This window comes from Neltuma alba, unplaced genomic scaffold (assembly GCF_004799145.2).
Source record: "Neltuma alba isolate B1F8T4 unplaced genomic scaffold, ASM479914v2 tig00010885_pilon, whole genome shotgun sequence".
Classification (NCBI taxonomy): domain Eukaryota; kingdom Viridiplantae; phylum Streptophyta; class Magnoliopsida; order Fabales; family Fabaceae; genus Neltuma; species Neltuma alba.
Genome location: NW_021635673.1, coordinates 502,251 through 508,837, shown reverse-complemented (window position 1 = coordinate 508,837; position 6,587 = coordinate 502,251). Strand labels below are relative to the sequence as shown.

General features: G+C 37.1%; 1 pseudogene; it reads left to right on the top strand.

Annotated features, from left to right (window-relative positions):
* The first annotated feature begins 5,849 nt into the window (after positions 1–5,849).
* LOC114759716 (osmotin-like protein OSM34) lies at positions 5,850–6,377 on the top strand (annotated as a pseudogene).
* Positions 6,378–6,587: the final 210 nt, after the last annotated feature.

Genomic DNA, 6,587 nt, shown 5'->3' with positions numbered 1-6,587 from the left:
CCTTCGTTCTTCTTCATATCTAACTACATCAGCATCGAAGTACCCAACAAGGCATAGATTGCTTCCTTCGTAGCACAGTACATAATTAAAAGTGCCCTTTAAGTATCTCAAGATCCTCTTCACTACTTTCTAATGCTTTTCACTGGGGTTAGACTGGAATCTACTTACCAGTCCCACTGCATAATAAATATCTAGTCTTGTACACATTATTGCATACATCAAACTGCTAACAGCATTGGCATATGGAACTCTTTTCATCTTTTTTTGTTAGACTCGGTTTCGGGACATATGTCAGGACTCAAGGCTACTCTAGTAGCAACTGGGTACTCATGGGATTGCAGTCTTTCATGTTAAATCCTCAAGAATCTTGTTGATTTAATTCTCTTATGAAAGACAGAGGATTCATTTTGAACGATTTCTTTAGATCTTAACTCCAAGTATATACTCTGCTTCGCCCATATCTTTCATCTCAAAATTCAATGAAAGTCATTCTTTAATAGCCACCACCAAATCTAGACTATTTTCGACCAATAGTATATCATCTACATATAAGGATAATATAACAAAATTACCGTCAAACCACTTAATGTAGGTGCAGTGGTCTTCCTTCATCATTTGGAAGTCATATGAGGTTATTGCTTTGTGAAACCTCAAATATCACTGTCTAGATGATTGTTTCAATCCATAAATAGACCTTTTAAGTTTACAAACTTTGTTCTCCTTTTCTTTTTCAATGAAACCTAATGGCTGTTCCATATAGATTTTTTTATCCAAATCACCATTTAGGAATATGGTTTTACATCTATTTGATGTAATTGTAGGTCTAAACTACTTACCATTACCAGAATAAGTCTAACAGAGTTGAAACACACAACAGGTAAGAAAGTATCTTCATAATATATGCCTTCCTCTTGTGTGTATCCTTTTGCCACTAATCGAGCCTTATATTTGTCAAGTAATCCATCCACTTTTCTTTTAATCTTAAGAACCCACTTGTTCCCAATGGCTTTATGACTTTTTGGTAAATCAACTAACACCTAAACTTGGTTCTTTTTCATTAAGTCTATTTCTTCTTCCATCGCCTTCTTCCATTGCTCCTTGGCAAGGCTTGACAAGGCTTCTTGTACAGAACAGGACTCATCATCCCCTTCTGGAGTAATTAAGAGAGATTCGCTTTCTATTTGAAAGTGTCTTTTAAGAACAGTTTCCCTATTACTCCTTCTGACAGGAGCTGCTTGCTTTTCTTTCTTTCCTTGTTCAGATCTCGGTGTTGACCTTTCTTGGCTCCCACTTAGATTGACACACCTAGGCGATTCTGGTTTGTTAATTTGTTCTGTACTGTCTTATTAAAGAGAAGCAATACGGTCAACATCTCCTCAATTAGGAAATTCAGTCTCAATGATTGTTACAACTCTTGATTCTATTTCAATCACCGTTCCATCTTTGTTTTCACCTATAAAAACGTATCCTTTTAATTGTTCAGAGTACCTTATAAAGATACATTTCTTTCTTCTAGGACCCGATTTCCCATACTTATAGGAACCATTATGGATATACACAGCTGACCCCCAAGGTCTTAGGATGCTTAGATCTAGTTTGCGTTTTGTCTATAACTCCTAGGGTGTGGAAGTGACTAATTTTGAGGGCACAAGGTTAAGTAGAAAAGTTGTCGTTAATAAAGCATCGCCCCAATATGAGATTGGCAGGTTTGCTTGAGCCATCATAGACCTAACCATGTCTAGAAGAGTTTTGTTTCTTCTTTCAGCAACTCCATTTTGTTGTAGAGTGCTAGGGATAGTCAGTTGTCTAATTATTCCTTTTTTTTCACAAAGATGTTTGAATGAATTGTTAAGATAAATATTCATGACCTCAGTCAGTGCGTAATGCTTTAATTTTATTGTCCATTTGATTCTCTACCTCGTTTATGTATTGTCTGAAACACTCAAGAGTTCAGACCTATGTGAGATCAAATAGACATGACCATATCATGAAAAATTCGTCAATAAAGGTAATAAAATACTAAGCTCTGTGTCTTACCCTCACATTCATAGGACTGTATATGTCAGAATGGATTAGTTGTAATGGATTTTCAGCTCTTGTTTCCTTACCAAAAGGCTTTCTTGTTGCCTTACCAGCTAGACAATTTTCACATAATGACATTTTCATATTTGGAATAGCACTTAGCAACCCTTCTTTGGCTAAGTTAATCATTCTATTTTGATTAATATGTCCTAGTCTAGCATGCCAGGTATTTATATCAACACTATTTGAAGAAATAGTAAAGCATTGATTATGATTAAAATCACCAACAATATCCAAAACAAAAAACTTTTTAAATAAGAAAGCTGAACCATAAAGGACTGAGTTGCTTAAAATGTCTGTAACTTTACCGTGAAAGTTTACATCAAACCTAAATCCTAAAAGACATAAGACAAAAACTAAGTTCCTAAATATATGAATTCACATAATTCACTAATACCTTTTCGCTCTCAGCCTATTTTGAAAAGTCACGTGCGAAATGGCCCATTATCTGGTAGGCAAAGCACTTAACCTTCTTCAGGTCCAGCGTCTTCTTCTTGCCTTTCTTTCCCTTCTTCTTGAATTGTTTCTTTTTCTTTTTGGGTTGAGGACCACCCTTCTTCCCTTTCTTTTGAAACTTCTTGCCCTTCTTGGAATTGGGCTTTGATTGGGAAGTGCCAGCATTCTCAGTGTAAAAAGATTGTCCAGAGGTCTTGTAAACCTCTAAATGTTCATCCTCCAGCTCCAAGTGCTTAACTACATTGTTAAAAGTAACGATGTTTTCATTATGGGTCAAATTAATCTTCATATGCTCCCATTTAGCAAGGAGCGATCTGATAACAGCCTGCATCTGCTGTTCATCATACAGAACGTGTCCAACTTCCTTAAGTTCCCTAAACATGTTGGCCATCTCTCTCAAATGTTGCTTTATAAGAGTGTTTGGCTTAAATTTATAGGTGTCAAACTTAATCATTAACATCGTAAGTTTAGTGGTAGAAGTTCCACTAAACTTATCCTCCAATGTTATCCATATAGCCTGTGCAGTTTTGTGCTTCTCAAACTCAAACATTATGTCATCTGCCATGGCACTCAGAAGCGTGATTCTTGCTATGCTGTTTTTCTTCTTCCAAACCTAGTAAGCTTCATGGTCTCTCCTATGTTGGGCCGTGTTCCTAGCTTTAGGTTTGACCATTATAGTGGTTAGAGGTTCAATAGCATCTTGTTCCTCTAAGATCTATTGGACCTTTTGGTGCCAAGTATCCCAGTTGTCCCCGTTAAGCTTTTCCCCTTATTAAGCTCAGCAATAATGTTCTTGGTTGCCATTTTCAATTCTGTGACAAATCTATACCACATTATTCTACGTTCTCTCTAAAAAAGAGATGTACCATAGAATAATATTTCAGTTATAATGTTCTTGATGTGCTTATATTATTCTCGATAAGAAAATAATGACACTGCAAGATCCATGATCAAGAGCATACATTTGTATCTCCCATCACACAGATATAAACAATAATCATTATGTTCTATCAGGAATTCTATATAAGCACTTTAGTTAAAATTGTGACTCTTGGAAGTCTCATCTTCTAAAAGCTCCTACTTATAAAAAGCATATATTTTTCACAAATAATCACTTAACAATAATTTAAATAATTTCATTAAATAAAATAAGACATTTAGTTTGTTTACAACACATGAACTCAAAACTTAACATAATAAACATTAATAAAGCAAATACAAATATTACATCATTTGATATAAGCATGATAATAATCAAGCATTGCTCTCCCCAGCTTCTTAAGTTTGCGTGATTTGGTCATAAAGGAGGATACTAATTCTATTGACCAAATCTAGTAAGATTTCCTTATGGGTGTGGCTTTAGGTCTACCTCTAACCCTTGTTGCTTTTATATATTCCATTGTCACTTTAAGGTAGAATTCAGTATTCTTCTTATCAGTCATTTATTGGATGTAACTGGCGAGCACGTCATTGATGCCTTTTATGTTTGTCAGTTTGGCTGCATCTCTTTCAGCTATACTCATAGCTAAAGTAGGGATATATGGTTGATTCACCTCTTCTCCTTCCTCAACTTCGGATTCACTGGGAAGATCAAGCGAATCTGTAAAGACCAAGTGAGTTCGTCATGGAGGGGTTCAATGGGGAAGAAAGTTTCCGACTCAGGTTCGGAATCTTTGTAGACCACTGAGGTTCCTCATGTGGCTGTTCTTCTATTAACTCCTCCGGGTCTTCTTTACGGAATTCATTGAAATCATCATGATCCTCTTCAGGGTCCTCCTCAATTTCATCATGCTTTGGAACTTCATTGTCCAGGAATACGAAGTTTAATGAATCAAATTAGTAATTTCAGTTTTGCTTGAATCCCCTTGGCTCATTTTTGCTTGGGAATTAAATAATATAAATTATTAGAGGTATTCCAGAAATTTTAACCACATAAAAATACCAAAAATGCACTAAAATACTCAAAAAGAGATTCAAAATTGCCCTAAAAACAGGCAAATTATATATCATAATGAAGCTCATGAATTTAGAGATTTTTAGAGATAAACCGCACCTCAAACAGAGGTCTTACGCACCTACACAAACCCCAAGAAGAATAAAATTTGAGAAAAATGAAAAAAAATTAAAATCCCAGTCACGCAATCGAAACGTGATCTCTATGAGCTACCTTGCAGCCCACCGCCAGCGACACAAGCCGTGCCAGTAGCCTCCACATGCCACCACCTTTCAGATGGTAGTGTCCACGTGTCCAACTGACATGCCACATAGCGGCACGCACCATGTGGCCATTCTGGCACCTTTTAATTTTTTTAAATTATTATTATTTTATTTTTTTAAAGTTTGGGCCGGTTGGGCTCGATCCAATCCAAACGCAGGCCTTTGGCCCAACCAGTTCCTACCTCCCCTCCTTTTTAACATTTTTTTGTTTTTTTTTGTTGGATTAGACCAGTTGGGCTTAGTCCAATCCTCTGGCCCAACCGGTTCCTTTCTCCCTTACTTTTTTTTTTCAAGCATTTTTTTTAGAAAGGCCAAAATGACGCTGTTTTGGCCCTAAAGTTTGTCTTCAACCTCTAGCAGAGTCGTCCTGACCCGGTTTCTGCAAAACGGGTCGGGTCCGATGGACCCGTTGAACCCGAAACTTCTTTTCCCCATAACTCCGCCATCCGATATCCAGATTTCATGTACTTTATACCATTTTCTTCTCTTTTTTTTGGTCCTCTACACAATAGGATAGGTTTTGGGGCCTAAAAACTTGATTTTAAAGGGACCTAAAAAGAAAAATGAAACTGCCGAAGACGATTATCATATAAAACGAGTTTCATGGAGGCAGAGAAACAACCCAGTATATCTACTTACAAATATAAGTCATAAAATAATCATACTAAAAGTAAATAAGAGGATTTGCATAATATATTACGAAGCAAATCTCAAAACCATTACTCACCAGTAGAAAAATGAACATAGGAGCAGAAAAAACACAGGCTTTGATACCAATCTAGGATTTCGGGCATACTTGGAGAGTACAATATGTTCAGATAGCCACGTAGAGGTTCGATTACAATCACGAACTCGGATCTTTGTGTCATAGCAAATGCACTTTAGGTAAGAGAGCAACTGAAGGGAGGAGGTGGAAGAAAACTTACATGCTTCAGTGGTTTTTCTGACTATATTTTAAAAGAGAAAAACTACCTCCAATAACTCACGGTTATCCTAACCGTTCCCTTCCTTTTCTGTGCAGTTTAAATCAAAAAAGTGAAAATCGCAACTAGAGACCCATATGTTCTGTTATTTTTACCAGAATTTCAAAATTAATGAGCTTGAGTCCAATCCACCAAGGGTGGACTGACCCATTTTGCTACAGGAGTAGAACCGGCTGCAACTTCGATGCTAGTGGTCGCGGTCGTTATGACATTGGTAACTGCCCCAATGGCCTACATTGCACCAGCTGGGGCATTCCTCCGAACACATTAGCGGAGTACACGTGGGAAAAAAAAAAAACCAACACGGATACCTACGACATATCCTTAGTGGATGGCTTCAATTTCCCTATGGCCATCAATCCTCTCAAAGGTGGTTGCCGAAAGATAAGCTGTACGGCGGACATTAATGGGCAGTGTCCTAATGAATTGAAGACACGAGGAGGATGTAACAATCCATACACAGTGTTTAAGACCGTAAAATATTGCTGTACTGTAAAACGAGGAAGCTGTGGGCCCCCGAACTTCTCAATGGTCTTCAAGAATAGGTGTCCTTATGCTTACAATTATCCTCAGGATGATCCATCAAGCATCTTCCATTGCTCTACCGGCACCAATTAGAAAGTCGTCTTTTGTCCTTAAGTACGATGAAATATTGAAGAAGATGATCGAGGTCCTCTTGCGCAAAACTTCACTTTCGTGAAGTACTATTATATATGTCAGGATCTCTCCTTATTGGTTGTTTAATTAGGTTAAGTGATGGAGTAACAAGGTAAATAAATAAAGGGGATGTCTCAGTATCAATTACTCTGTATGAATATCACCGGTTTAAGTCAGCTTAAAATAAGTATC